Below are 16,044 nucleotides of genomic sequence, written 5' to 3' on the forward strand. Positions count from 1 at the left end.
TAAAAGTGGGAAGATTTTCCGTTCTTCACTAAAATGTTAAAAACTATTTTAAAAACAGTGGCAAAAGCCCATCTAAGTACCCGCAGCCAGGAACACGAATCAGCTGATGATGCCATTTAAAATGTAGGAGTTTTCAGCGGGTAAGAGTCTGATAGGGTAAAGGCGCAGAGCCCTTTAGGAAGAGAGTGCCATAAGGATGGTGCCACAAGATTTATTAGGGCAGAGATAGACAGGCCTTCTCCATTCGAAGGAAGCAGCCTGAACACAAGTTCTCTTGTCCTGAGAAAAGATGCCTTGAAATACAGTTAACGTGGAACTGAAAAAAACTGTTTATGTTTTTACAGCTGCAAGGATGCTGGTTGCCCAGAGCTGGAAAGACGACAAGATACCCACTAAGGCAAAGTGGCCGATGAAATTACTGGACTGTACAGAGATGGCAAGATTAACTGGGAAAAATCAGAAAACAGGAGGATCAAAATTTATAAAATTTATGGGGAATTTATAAAAATTTCTAATATAATATTTCTAATTGCATTGCATTTATATATAGCAAAGGGAAGTCTATAGCAATTAGGTATATTTTAATCTAGTCAACTATGTAATAGGCTTATGTTAAAAAACGAATATGGATTTTGAATTTGATGTTTGTAATTCTTTTTCGGTTTTGGAATAAACTTTTTTTAAAAAAAACTTCAACAGAGAGAGAATGGGACAAATATATATTGTATTTGAAAGACCACTGTAAACACTCAAAACGCTTTGGCAGGCTTTAAATTACTCCTGCAATGATACATAGATTTTGGATACAATGGAGGACTGTTAATTAAGATGGACTTATAATATGTAGTTGAAAAAGTTATTTAAAGAACCCACGGAGGGGAGGAGGGGAGTCCTAGGATTCAGAAGAATCTTGTGTAAAATTCTAATATTTGCAAGAACATTATTTGTGTGAATGAATTTGTAAAACCAAATTTAAAAATGAAATACGATTAATATGTGCTCAACCCACTTAGAAGGTCCATGACCACTCTTTTTGTATGTTTACCAGCGAGAGCCAGAAGTGAGAGAGGGCCATTTGGGTTTTCTGCCACTGGCACTGGCATTCTGCACATGTCCGAACCTGCAGTGCCACCATGTCCCCACAATGACCATGTTTTCAGAAAAGCACTGGGCATGCTGTCCGCCTCCAGCCACCTATCAGCCTGGAGAGGATGGAGTTCACAGCAGGGAGAGGCAGACTCAGCCCCCCTCCTACTTTGCCAGCAACCCGTCAACAAGTTGCTCATGACCTTCCCTTGAACCAAAGGAGTTTCAGAAAGAAGTCTTTTGTGCACAATGCAGGGACAATGGAAGGGATCCTGGAAGCCAAATTATTCCTCATTACGGTGATTCAGAAAATTATATGGGAAATGATGGCTGTCTTGAAAGCAATGCAATCAAGCTGCTGCCTTCGAAGTACCATGCATAGCTTGCTGCCAGGTTTCCGGCTGGAAGTTAACCTTTCCATCCGTTTCCAAAACTTCCACTACAAGTGAATGAAAAGATATTGGGATTCTGCAACCCAGACCTGGCACTCCAAAGGAACCGAAGAGAATCAAGGAGCTCAAATTCCAACGGCAATAGATTGGCAATGAATGAACAAAGCAAAGGACCTTTGGGAGATACCATAACCCAGCATGCAACCCAAAGTTAGCACATCTTTAAACCACACTGATTCCAATAGGAGAAATCTAAGAGCATGTTTAATGTGCAGTAATCAAAATGTGTTGGGAGTGCTTAATATTAGGCTCAGCCTTGCCCTGTGTTCCTAGCCTGATCCTGTAGAGCTTGGAAACAGGAGCCACTGAGATCAGACACTGGCTTCCTTTGCCACAAAGGCTTGCTGGCTGCAGGGTAGAACCTACAGACATTTCTAGCCAGGAGATTCATAACAGCCCTGACATGTCCTCGCCTGGGAAATCAAGTGATAGAGGAGGGTCAATCAGGAGCTACCAGCAAGTAGAAAAGCTTGGTGCCAGCTTCCTCAGTTTGGCCAATGTCTTGCTGGGAGAAGCCATGTGGTTCTACCTGTATGCATACAACCATTTCCCTGAACACCAGATAGATTAAGATGCTTCCTTGCTCTCAAGTCAGAACCCTTTATTATTTGCAGCAAATTCAGTAGCCTAAGGCAGCCTTTCCGAACCTGGTGCGCTGAAGATCTATTGGACTACAACTCCCATCAGCCCCAGCCAGCTCTGACTAAGCTAGAGCTGATGGGAGTTGTAGTCCAAAACAGAATGCACTAGGTGTCAGGAGCAGGTGCTGGGAATAAATCACACAGAGCAAGTAAAATTAACTCTCTCTCTTTTAAAAGAAAAAACAAGGTCAACCCCAGAGCACCAGGCCTAATGGGCACAGCAACTCTTCTTGGCAAGTCTTGCCCCTATGAGGCAGTTGTGGAGCTGAATTTTCACACTTTCCCACAGCTGCCTAAATCTCCCTCCCCATGGTCCTTCCCAAGCAATCTGAGACTACACCAGCCAGCCTCTGTTTCTCCCTCTTCATACCTCTTCTAAGAGACCCGCGGGGGAAGCAGGGGCTTGTCACAGCAGGAGAGGGAGACTTCTAGGATTTTTCAGCAGCCAGACTCATCTCTGCCTCTTGGCCTCCCTCCTCTCATGCTGCTGCTTCTTGCTCTGATTCTAGACTTCCCTCTGCCACAAACTCTCCCTACTCACTAAAGCCTGTTGCCTCTTCAGCTTCTGATGCTTCCTCCTTCTCCCTCTGACCATTCATCATCATCCCACCACCAATCCCTGGGCTCTGAGCCTTCTTCCCTTGCTGGTGCCTCGGTTGGTGCCTGCAGCTTCCATCATCCCTGGTCACTGGTCATGTTGCCTGGGGCTGATGGGACTTATATCGTGCACCATATAGCATGCACCTACTAGTTTCTCCGAGGGACGCGGGTGGCGCTGTGGGTGGCACTGTCGGCCAATAAAGCGAGATGAGCGCCACAACACCAAAGTCAGCCACGACTGGACCTAATGGTCAGAGGTCCCTTTACCTTTACTAGTTTCTCCAGGTAAAATCCACTGCAACACAAATAAAGAATTGGTATTTTGACTTAGTCTCTGACATGCTCCCACACACCTCCCAAACATTAAACCAGGACAACTTTCGCTTCCATGCCATTGCACAGACGTATGTCTGTACAATTTGTTTGCTTTTGCCTCTGTGTGAGGACACAGTTCCCATAAGTGAGTCTTTCCTTCCTGGGGGGAGCATAGATCTCTCTCTATCCTGCAGCACTGCTTTGACCACGGGGACATCAAAGGACATGCGTTCACGCTATTGATCTCTCTCAGAGGGGAAGAAAAATGAGAGAAAAGGAGGCGCTTGTAGTGAATTTGATGGACCATGGGGAACCAGGGATGGAGGGATGAAGGGAAAGAGGTACTTTATACTGTAGAAACTTGTTTGGATTTTTCACAGCCATTTCCCTTTGAGCTAGAGAATAAAAAAAATCCATCCAATAAACATTAGATGATCACCAGGGCTAGCTGGCTGAATTAGTCCTATTTGGTCCAGTGAGGAGACCAGGGGAGAATTAGCTGTGGGATCCCAGAGCGGGTAATCTTCATAAAAAGGGGAGGGGGAGGGAAGGAAGGAAGTGGAATAAGTTCAAATTGAAAGCCAGGCAGAATAGCTCTGATTGAATAGGCCCTGCACCTCTTCCGCAAGCCAGCATATGGTTCAGTCTTTTACAAAACGATAATAACTCATTGAGGATGAGTCAACACTCTGTCCTCCCTCAACAAAAAAGGAAGGGGTGGAGACCTAAATAAATTGTGCTCAGGTTGCTTCTCCATTAAATTCCCTGGCAAATGCTTAGGCCACAATCTTCCAGAAATTTCATCGGGTCTACCATGAATAAAGTGGAACGCGGGTGGTCCTGTGGGTTAAACCACAGAGCCTAGGACTTGCTGATCGAAAGGTTGGCGGTTCGAATCCCCGCGATGGAGTGAGCTCCTGTTGCTTGGTCCCTGCTTCTGCCAACCTAGCAGTTCGAAAGCACGTCAAAGTGCAAGTAGATAAATAGGTACCGCTCTGGCGGGAAGGTAAACGGCGTTTCCATGCGCTGCTCTGGTTCTCCAGAAGCGGCTTAGTCATGCTGGCCACCCGGAAGCTGTACGCCGGCTGCCTCGGCCAATAAAGCGAGATGAGCGCCACAACCCCAGAGTCATCCATGACTGGACCTAATGGTCAGGGGTCCCTTTACCTTTACCTTACCATGACTAAAACTTAGTCAAATGCCATCCCACTAAGAGCGCACAAGATATGACTTGTGCAATGTTTCTCCACATGTTACAAAGTTCTGTTTGGATTCTTAAAAATGGAGGTGTCTGGAATATATGTAAGGAGGCAGGCAAATGAGGAGTGGCAGAATGACACTGGTGGGGCAGTGTCCCACTTGCGTTAATGAACTAGCCCATGCTATGCAATTTGTCTTGGTTTCCCTTCTGCAACTATTACCATTCCTCAGCAATTCCCACCCTCAAGTTTTTCAGAAACATCCTGCCAATTAAATTTACTTGCGCTAATTGGTTCACGTAGCCCAGAGTCTCCTTTAAACCTGAGGAACTGCCACCCACTCTGAAAGATAATGATAGTTGCCTTTCTCGCAGCCGTAACGCTCTCTCTTTGCCACCGGCTTCCTCGCTGCAATTAATTTGCAATTGGCAAACAATTTCCCTTCAAGGTACAGAAAAGAGTCATATTTGGCTTTGAGTTCCCTTGAAGTCCCAAATACATCGTTCCACCTCAAGGGTCTGAAGGAAAATTCTCGATTAACAAGCAGCATTGATGGATGGGAAGATAGCTACAAAAACATTATTATGAAAGCAGAGTTCTTGTGAGGGGTTTTTCCCCCCTCTCAAGAAAAAAAGAACCTTATAATAGTTTCTGTGGTATAATTTAATGCTTTCGGTTGCATGGTTTCATGTGACAGCTACTTGTTAACCCATGATTAATAACCTCTGAAGGCAAATTCACATGGTGACATTTCAATAAGTGTTGAAGAGATTGAGGTGCGGCAAGAGCACAGACAGAGACAAGCCATTCATTACATGAGAAAAAAGCAACTTTCCTTGGCAAGCCAAGTCAAACCCTTCGAGCTCACAAGGAACCAAATAATATATGCAAATTATGCCGCTTGTGGCAATATATGATTATTCTAATCGATCAGGTTTCAGTAATTAGGCGGCAGGAACAAATGACCGAACTTTATGAACTGCGAGGGAAGAAGAGGTGAAAGTTACACTCAGGTCACGCAAATCAACAAATCTCTTGACAGGTGTTTGCTTCAAGGCTAATATAACCATTATGCTACATATAGAATAATAGTCCCAGGAAGCTATCAGTTATATGAGCCAATTGCCTGAACACCTCATTTTGCTTTTCATTCGTTCGTTCGTTCGTTCGTTCGTTTATTTATTTATTTATTTATTTATTTATTTATTTATTTATTTTTATTAAACTTGTGTTTCTGAGCTCCCAGACCATTCTTTTTAATTAAATATCACTTTGCCACAAGCCGCCTCTCCTTTCCCTTTCTTCCTTAGTCTACTGCCTGAGCTTATCTGCCTTTTTCTTTTTCTCCATCTCAAGAATCCCTTCTTTGAGTCAGACTTTTCTTCTGCCTCTTTCTCATTTGATTATTCACTGCTGCCCAAGTCTGTCTCTCGCCCAGGTTCAGGGAGAGGGGACCAAAGGAATACTATCAGTCGCCACCCAAATAAGAGCCTAGACACTGAATTCTGCACCAACTGCACTTTCGGGACTGTCTTCAAAGGAAGCCTCCCCCCAAAACGAATTATGCACATAGCGTGAATGTGTAGTTTTCTGCTGCCCATCCTTTTTGGGTCACAGCCTCTTGGTGCCACAAACTCATCCTCAGCGCCCCCTACTCTACCCTATAAAAAGCATTATTCAGAATAGAGGTTTGCAAGGAAGAGAACGATACAGTACAATTCAAAGCAGTAACCATTCATTGCACCTTTATTCAAAATCCAATTAAAACTGTTTAGTTGAATTGATTCAACAAAATTTATGAACTTCATCCAGTGATACCAGCTATTCAAAGCCTGATTGTTATTTACCCCTCCAGCACCCCTCTGCCTTCCTCTCTCCTCCTAGCACTCTGCTAGGTAATTCCCCCAAGGGGTGGTACCACCCACTTTGGGAACCAACGTTCTAGGTTCATCAAGGCCAGCATCCTAGTTTGTGGCCATCTTTGTCATCTTGGATCTCCTGTTTCCCCCAGCTGTTGGCTGCCAAAACTGTTCACTGGGCAGCTGATGATGGCCTGTGCTATAAACCACAGGTGGGAAACCTGTAGCCCTCAAAATGTTTGGGGAACACAACTCTCCACCATCCCAGGACAAATTGGCCATGCTGCCTGGGGCTTATCTGACTCCATATTCCAGCTCAGTTTGAGATATTTTTTTTATTTTGATCCTCATGAAAATTTATTCACATTTTTTATTAACTTGTTTATTGATACATATTCATAGATATATGAAAAAATACATACAAATTACAAAGTATCTTTTTATAATATACTAAGATAAGACAGCCACTTGGGTCTAAAAGACAACAAAGTCAGAAGAATAAAAAACAAGGAAGGGAGAGACCTGAAAGGAAGAGAAAGGGGAAAAAACTACAGAAAGATAGAAAAGAGAAAAAGGACTTCTGGCTCTCTGTCCTGCAGCTACATATAATATTCATTCCTTAAAATCCAACCATTCTACCTACTATAAACCAGTATTTTTAAAAATCTTCAAATCCCTATATTACAAGTGAAAGAGAAAAGTCACCAGCATTTTAAGTGCTAATTTCTCCTAAAAATCACATTTTTGTATGCATTTCCTCCAAATGTAATGTATAAAGGTAAAGGACACCTGACAGTTAAGTCCAGTCACGAACAACTCTGAGGTTGTGGTGCTCATCTTGCTTTACTGGCCGAGGGAGCTGACGTTTGTCTGCAGACAGTTTTTCTTTTTCTTTTTTTAAAGATTTTTATTAAAGTTTCAAATATTTTATAAAAACAAAACTAAACAATACAATAATACAAACAAACAAAAATAAAAACAAGTATAATTTCAATCACTTATTTTCTTATAACTTACTTCCCCGACTTCCTCATACCTCCCCTTTCTGTATTCCAATTTCTAATTTATTAATTCAGCAAATCCTTTCCCTTATTTTTCATTCAATTTTTAGTCTCTCTTTTCTTTTTTGCTTATCCATTACAGCTGGAAACCACATAATTTCTAAACCAACATCATTCTAACATTCATTAATTTTACAATATTTCTTAAGATAGTCCTTGAATTTCTTCCAATCTTCTTCTTTGTCTTTTGTTTTTCCAGGTCATGTGTTTTGTTTTTCCAGGTCATGTGGCCAGCATGACTAAGCCGCTTCTGGCGAAACCAGAGCAGCGCACGGAAAAGCTGTTTACCTTCCCGCCAGAATGGTACCTATTTATCTACTTGCACGTTGACGTGCTTTCGAACTGCTAGGTTGGCAGGAGCAGGGACCGAGCAACGGGAGCTCACCCCGTCACGGGGATTCGAACCGCCGACCTTCTGATTGGCAAGCCCTAGTCTCGGTGGTTTTGACCACAGTGCCACCCGCGTCCCAATGTAATGCATACGGGTGTGTTATTTTCATGAACGTATGTACTCCCCCTCCTCCCCAGTACACTTCGCTTGGCTAGAGAATGGCATTGCAAAATTCAGAGACGTGCATATTTCAAAATGTGGTTGTGTTTCAGTTCATGTAGCATTTTGGAAATTGCAAATTAGGAAGCTTTGAATTTATTTGAACCCAAATCCTCCTGCATCCCTAATCCTGCCCCTCCATAACTCATCTTTTTCCGTAGGTCAACGCAGCTCAAACTATGCAGTCTGTCCTCATAAGGAAGGTACGCCATCCCTTTCATTGTATTCATTGTACAGTGGTACCTCGGGTTAAGTACTTAATCCGTTCCGGAGGTCCGTTCTTAACCTGAAACTGTTCTTAACCTGAAGCACCACTTTAGCTAATGGGGCCTCCCGCTGCCACCGCACCGCCACCACTTGATTTCTGTTCTCATCCTGAAGCAAAGTTCTTAACCCGAGGTACTATTTTTGGGTTAGCGGAGTCTGTAACCTGAAGCGTATGTAACCTGAAGTACCACTGTATTGCCTGCCCTTTCTTTTTCTACAGATACAAACTACAGCTGCTGCACCCTCCATGGCTATATGAAGGACAACGTCAGTCATTCTGGCAGCTCTGGCCCTCTTTCCTCAGAGTCTCGCCTGCAAAGCCAACCACTTGTAGAAAACTCGGGAGTGATTTGCTGATAAGCGTTGCTGAAAATACTTGTGGAGAATTTGGGGGGAGGGTGTTCCTTACTGAGGAGTCAAGGATGGGAGACTGGAGGAAGGGGCAGATAGAAACCAGGCTGGATTATGCCAAATGATAAGTCTATCTTTCATAATAAAGCTGCAGACAAGCAGAAGTGTGTGTGCTGTGGGGTGGGGGAGAGGGGGGACATAAAATAGTTTCCCTCTCTCTCACAAGCCAACATTTCCTGATTAAATGAAGATGCCTTTCAGGCCCAGGTAATGGTGGTGACATCATAGGACACACAGAAGGCAGGACACAAGTGGTGCTTGGGCTTTCCATCCCCTGTAACCTTTGTTGCAGGGCCAGCCCTACCACTGGGCATTGGTGCTCTACATCCCTTGTCAAGCTTGGTTGCAAGACCAGCCCTACTGTCGTGGTCCGGTTCATGGGCGATCGAAGTCCCAGCTGGGGACGTCGGGACCGGGGGCAAGATGGTGGGGTGGGAGCAGGAATGGGAGGCCAGAAGCCAGGAGTCAGAAAGCCAAGAGTCTGAGGGTCAGAGAGCCGGGAGTCAAGAAGCCAAGGGTCTGAGGGTCAGGAAGCAAGGAGTCATGAAGTCAGGGGTCTGAGGATCAAGAAGCAAGGGGTCACAAAGTCAAGGGTCCAAGGATCAAGAAGGAAGGAGTCACAAAGTCAGGTGTCCGAGGATCAAGAAGCAAGGAGTCAAGCAGTTAAACGCAGCAAGGCAGGGAACATGTTCCTGTGGCAAAGAGCCGAAGGGAAATGTTGACCTTATATCCCTTCCCGGCTCTTGCCACCAGGTGCTGTGAGTTTCCAATCGGCCTCAACCGGAGAGGCCGTGCCTTGCCTCTTCAGAACAAACTTAGGAAGGCCCCAGTCCTGCAAGGTCCTATTGGTCACAGGGCCTGGCTCCTACACGCACACCTGACACCTACCATTAGGCAGAGAGAGCACCTCCTCTATTCTCTTCCCCCAGGATGTTCTCATTCTCCTGAGCCACTGCCCTTGTGGCAATCGTAGAATCATAGAATTGAGAAGTTGGATGAGAGCATGAGGGTAATCGAGCCCAACCCCCTACAATGCTGGAATCTCAGCTAAAGCATCCATGAGAGGTGGCCACCCAACTTCTGCTTAAAAACCTCCAAGGAAGGAGAGTTCACCACCTCCAGAGGGAGTGCATTCCACTGCCTAACAGCTCTTATCGTCAGAAAGTTCTCACAAATGTTTAGTCAGAGTCTCCTTGCTTGCAACGTGAAGTCATTGGTTCAGGTCCTACCCTCCAGAGCAGGAGAAGTCAAGCTTACTCCATCTTCCATGTGACAGCCCTTCAGATAGACAGCTATCCTATCTCTTCTCAGTCTCCTCTTTTCCAGGCTAAACATACCCAGCTCCTTCAACCGTTCCTCATAAGGCTTGGTTTCCAGACTCTTGGTCGCCCTCCTCTGCACATGTTCCATGTTTGAAAAAGGCTGCTGTACACATAGCGCCTGCCCTCAAAACAGGAATGGACAGACAGACTTACGAGTAGTCATTCTCTGCACCTCCTTGGTGGGTAGGCGGGGAAACTTGTTGGAGCAGCTTTGCGGGTCCATGCACCCTTGAAATCCTTGTTGATCGTTTTTGCTCATGAACATTGGGCCCTTGCTCCTAAACAGAACTTATTCCCTCGAACCCTTCACCTTGAAAAAGCTCCTGAATGCTATTCAGTTCTTTCCGAGTCTGTACAGTGGAACCTCGGATTAAGAACTTAATTCGTTCTGGAGGTCCGTTCTTAACCCGAAACTGTTCTTAACCTGAAGCACCACTTTAGCTAATGGGACCTCCCGCTGCCGCCACAGCATGATTTCTGTTCTCATCCTGAAGTAAAGTTCTTAACCCGAGGTACTATTTCTGGGTTGGCGGAGTCTGTAACCTGAAGCGTCTGTAACCCGAGGTACCACTGTGCCATTATTCTGTTCCGATGAAGTGTTACTTCCTTACTTATAAGTAACCTTGAGCCACCCATGCCTGCAATTTATTCTTAGTCTGGTTTGGTCCTCAGTATTGTCCACTGACAAGAATCAGCTAACCTAGGGCTTCAGGTAGCTGCTATCCTTCAGCTGGTGATATCGGGAATGGACGCAAATGCCTTCTGCATGCAAGTTGTGGCCTCCACCGCCAAGCCATGGCCCCCTCCCCAACTACAGGCCCTTCCCTCCTTTAGATCCTCTATTGAAAAAGTTGCAGAATTAATCTGGGTACAAATACTTCGCCCTTGTTTTATCTACCCCGATCTCTTCATTCCTAGCCTCGGCTGCAAGGAGAAGAAGCAATAACTCTGTTGTGGGTGGAAAACAAATAAGCCGTGAAAAAAATTACTTCTCGAGATCAAAGAAATAAGTCTTTTGGCTCAAAAGACGCAGGAGAACTGTTGCGAAGGGGAGTCGGAATGATGAACTAGAGAATGATACCATTTAAATCTTTTCACATTCCCCCCTTTTTTCGGATCCATTATCTTTCTTGGAAGCTTCGAGTGCTGGCATAAGCTCAGCAACTGTTATCTTTCCTTTGATAAGCTAAAAAAAAAAAATGGCCGCGGTAAAGCTCTGAAGTGACTGGAACGGTTCCCAGGCAGTGTTTATGCTTGTCCTCCCGATAGATTAAAATGTGATTAATCTCCCTTAAATAGGTAAGTGCAATTAGCAACTTCTGGCAGAGGTTTCACAGGGGTGCACAGTGCCCACTGGGCCCAACCCACTAGGAAAGATATCCTGCACGAGCCCCGATGAAACAGTGAAGCTCTTGAGCAGCTGGCGTTTGGGGCCACAGTGGATTCTTCCTACGTAGTGGCGTAGCGTGGGTTGTCAGCACCCGGGGCAAGGCAAGTAATTTGTCCCCCCTAACCCTGGGCAAGGCAAGTAATTTGTGCCCCCTAACCCCTAACCTGCCGCCGCTGCCAGCTTCTTCTTGCTGCTGCCTGGTCTGGTGTGGTTCTCTCCCATGCTCAGCGCTGCGCTGGGCGGCCGCTGCACTTTCCCTCCCCCAGATAGTCCCTCGCTCTCTCTCCGCACCGCACGCCTGGCACCCACCCCCTCCACAGTGGGCGGCGACCCGGCGGCTCGGATCGGATTCGCAGAGCCAGCACTGCAGTGAGAGAGAGTGAGTGAGCCAGGTAGGGGCAGAGAGCTGCGAGTGCGAGCGCCCCCCCCAGATGTTGCGCCCGGTGCGGCCGGCCCGCCCTGCACCCCCCACGCTACGCCACTGTTCCTACGTAAGAATCAACCCCTTTATTTCCAGTGCTCAGAGTGCGAGTGCTGTTGCTTACGGTGCAAAAAAGGCATCACACACAAACACACCGCGGCAGCAGCCTTTGGGGAACTGCAATGCTTGCAGAAGTACAATAAAATATATATCTTAATATTGGAGGGGAGCAGAAAGAGATTAATGAGGATTGTGCATGCTCAGTGGCCACAGAATCCTGAATGGCCGTTGTGGAGGTGGTGATGTGGAATGGAAAATCGGGAGGAGAAAATAATTAAAATACATCAGAACACATTCAGCAACAAGAATAAAGTTGCAACTGATGTGCCGGCTGAGACCCTACTTGCCTGCCTGTGCCCTATCTGGCCAGAGTGGGGCATGCTCTGGTTATCTCCCACTTGGACTACTGCAATGCGCTCTCTGTGGGGCTACCCTTGAAGGCGAGAGCCAGTGTGGTGTAATGGTTAGAGTGTTGGACTAGGACCTAGGAGAGCAGGGTTCGAATCCCCACTAAGCCAGGAAGCTCACTGGGTGACCTTGGACCAGTCACCCTCTCTTAGCTTAACCTACCTCACAGGGTTGCTGTGAGGGTGAAATGGGGAGGAGAACCATGTACAGTGGTACCTCAGGTTACAGACATTTCAGGTTACAGACGCTTCAGGTTACAGACTCCGCTAACCCAGAAATAGTACCTCGGGTTAAGAACTTTGCTTCAGGATGAGCACAGAAATCGTGCGGTGGCAGCGAGAGGCCCATTAGCTAAAGTGGTACCTCAGGATAAGAACAGTTTCAGGTTAAGAACGGACCTCCGGAACGAATTAAGTTCTTAACCTGAGGTACCACTGTACACCACACCTTGAGATAATGGTGGTATATAAATGTAACAAAGAAGAAGACTTGTGAACTACAATTAATTCAGACTGGTGACTGCAAGTAGTCACCGGGACCAAATAACCCTGGTCCTAAAAGATCTACATCGGTTCCCAGCACGTTTCCAAGCACCACATTGTTGGTGCTGACCTTTAAAGCCCTAAATGGCCTTGGCCTTGTATTCCTGAGGTAGCGTCTCCGCCTCCATCATCCAGCCCAGACACTGAGGTCCAGCTATGAGGTCCTTCTGGTCTTCCCTCATTGTGAAAAGGATCCAGGGAACCAGGCACAGGGCCTTCTTGGTAGTAGCGCCTGCCCTCCCATCAGATGTCAAACAGATAGACAACTATATAACTTTTAGAAGGTATCTGAAGGCAGCCCTGTATAGGGAAGTTTTTAATGTTTGATGTTTTACTGTGGTTTTATAATTTTTGGGGAAGCCGCCCAGAGTGGTTGGGGCAACCCAGTCAGACAGACGGCATACAAATAATAAATTATTACAGTGGTACCTCGGGTTACAGACGCTTCAGGTTACAGACTCCGCTAACCCAGAAATAGTACCTCAGGTTAAGAACTTTGCTTCAGGATGAGAACAGAAATTGTGTGGTAGCGGTGCAGCGGCAGCTAAAGTGGTACCTCAGGTGAAGAACAGTTTCAGGTTAAGAACGGACCTCCAGAACGAATTAAGTTCTTAACCCAAGGTACCACTGTATTATAAATATTATTAGTAGCACAGATTGCCCTGATAAAAGCCCAATGATCAGCACTGCTTGCACCTTAAGGCCGATCCACACCATAGATTTAAAGCCCTCAGAACTGCAGTATATCACTTCAAAATGTTAGATCTGTCTTTCACCACCCTTCTCTCTTGGCATAGACTTCATACATCACTCAACGCTCTGCCAATATACCACTGAGGATCCCTTTCTGAAAGTCCTGGCATTTCATTTTTCTCTCAATATAACGAAAAACTCACGCTTGATTCAGACCTAATCAAATTCATCTCACAGGAGACTGGTGGCAATAGACTCAGCCGTACATTTTTAAAATGGTATTTATTTGGGTTTGCAGTTCAGCCTATCCCATTAAAAACTCTTTTTAAGGTGGGGGGGGGGAGTGTTTGAAAACCATTCATGCAAAGGAGGCCAGTTAAAAATTAAATAAAAACTACGACCAAGCGCATTAGTATTAACCAAAATGCAACCCAAATAAAATGGCCTTTCAGAGTTTCCGAAAGAAATTCACAGCTGAGCTATTCAATAACGTTAGGAAAATTGCAAAGCACACACTTCCCCAGTCTCTACTATTTGCTAGTTAGGGAAGTGCCAATATGTTGGCATATAAACATTTTTGGCACGGGTTTTCTGGGAGAAAAATATCTCCTGACATACACACTTTTGCTTATCTTGTTTGTAGCCCTCAGCACCTCTCCAAATTTGCTTGCTCTTATCTGCTGCTTCAGGACTATTTTGGGTTGTTTTACCTCCTACTTCCTGGAGAGGTGTTCCGAGTCAATCAGGGATCAGACCTCAATCACTACGACATTACGGCACTGCACAACCCATCAGATCTGACTATGTAACAAAGCCAATTCAGAACAAGAGCAGGAAGAATCGCCTTCACTCTGAACAGGCTTCTTGACAAGGCCAAGTAGCCAAATCAGATTGGAGTAAACATTGAAGGGGAAGATTTTTTCCTCAGGGAAAGGTCTCCTCAAGAGAGGGAGGCATTTGGCTGGGTTGTAAACAAGTTTGAGGAAAACATGCACATCTCTTTTGGTCTCAGAACCCCACACCAGTAGGCTTCACATCACAAGATCCCTGAGTGTAGAAAACTGGCATGTCAGAGAGAAAGTTCTAACTTTGACCCACGAGGGAGAAACTAAATATTCCAGTCTACTTTGCCTGCACAAGCATATATAGTCTGAATGGAAGCAGTGCCATGGGAATTTCACCATGTGCTTTTCCCCTCAATGCCTAAAATGGCTCTGACACTAGGACTTTGGGAAGCCGCCAGAGATTCTAGCACAGAGAAGGCCTCCTAACACACCGTTTTCGACTTTACCATGTTAACTCGATAGGAGGCTTCACGTCAACTTGCCCATGGCCATGGCTGATGGCTCTGCAAAAATGCACCCCTTTGCAAGCTTATTACGAGGTCTTGCTGAATACCCATCACAGAGACCATGAGGCCTGGGAATTGCCCTGTGGTGAGCTGGTTCAGGACTTGCCAATCTACAAATTACACCAAGAGGTGCATCCCTTGCTATACACCATGGCAAGGAGAGGGCCAGCCTGGTCAAATCCAACGGGATAAGATGAGAAGGTGCAGAAAGCTTGCTTCCCCATCTCCCGGCATGAAAAGACATTGTTCCAGTTGCCAGTTACCTGGCACTGCAGAGTAGAAGGAAGGTATACTCTGGCTTCTGCAACCAGCCATGTGGCCCTTATGCCCTTGGGAGACAGAACCCCCTGCCACCCAGGAAGAACACCATGGCAAAGAGATGATCAATCTGGCCCCATCTGTTAGGCAAAGGAGCAGCAGCAGGGAGCTTGCGGCCCACCCAGCCCGCAATACCTGCCAGAAAGAACAACCGGCTTCAACCGGCAGAACAGAAAGGAGGCACACTTTGTTCCCTTTAATTGGGCGTGTGCGCGCACACACACACAAAATTTACAATCTGTTGGAAGCTACCTTGATGATCAATGGGTCAAAAGTCAGGATATAAATCTGCTAAACATAAACAAATAAATCAAAACACTGTAATCTAATGTTTAGATTGGGCTGGCAGTGTGCTAGGTGTTGTCTTCATGGGTCAGCTGAATGGCATGGCTGTTGCTTGCTGATTTTTTAAAAGGCAACCTTCATGGTGCAGTGCCCAGAGCGTAGGTCAAGGGAACCTGGATGCAAACCGACATTCAGCCACAAAGCTTTAGTGAGGAGCCTCGGACGAGACACAACATCCAAGACTAATGCACTGCAGGGAGCTGTTAATAATAATGATGTATTATTATTATTATTATTATTATTATTATTATTATTATTGCAGTAGTATCCTGCCATTTTCCCAAGCTGGCATTCAAGGCAGCTTACAACCTTACAAAATGCAAAGTAGCTTAAAACAAACTAGTTAAAAGCAAAACAAAAAAATTCCTTCCAGTAGCACCTTAAAGACCAACTAAGTCAGTTCTTGGTAAAAGCAATAACTAAAATACATCAGAACACATTCAGATCAGTGACAAAAATGCAGTTTGCCCTGATAGCAGCCCAGGTCCACACCATATATTTAAAGCACATCCTCTGCATATTTAAAGCACGTGACTTTCCCTCCCCCAAAGAATCCTGGGAACTGTAGTTTCGCTCTCACAGAACCGTAATTCCCATCAACCTTAACCAACTACATTTCCAATATATATATATTTGGCGGGGTGTCATATGCTTTAAATGCTCATTGAATGTGCTTTACATGTATGGCATTGATCTCCTCTCTGTTTTCAAGGGCCTCTCTCTGAATAGGAAGGTCTCAGTCTGCTGGCAGAA

General features: G+C 45.5%; 1 protein-coding gene across 1 annotated transcript in view; it reads right to left on the reverse strand.

The window, feature by feature from the left end:
• The window catches only part of FRAS1 (Fraser extracellular matrix complex subunit 1), a 356,176-nt gene that overhangs the window by 130,914 nt on the left and 209,218 nt on the right, over positions 1-16,044 (reverse strand). The gene's annotated exons all lie outside the window — the stretch shown is intronic.

The sequence above is a fragment of the Podarcis gaigeae genome (assembly GCF_964106915.1).
Source record: "Podarcis gaigeae genome assembly, chromosome: 9".
Classification (NCBI taxonomy): Eukaryota; Metazoa; Chordata; class Lepidosauria; order Squamata; family Lacertidae; genus Podarcis; species Podarcis gaigeae.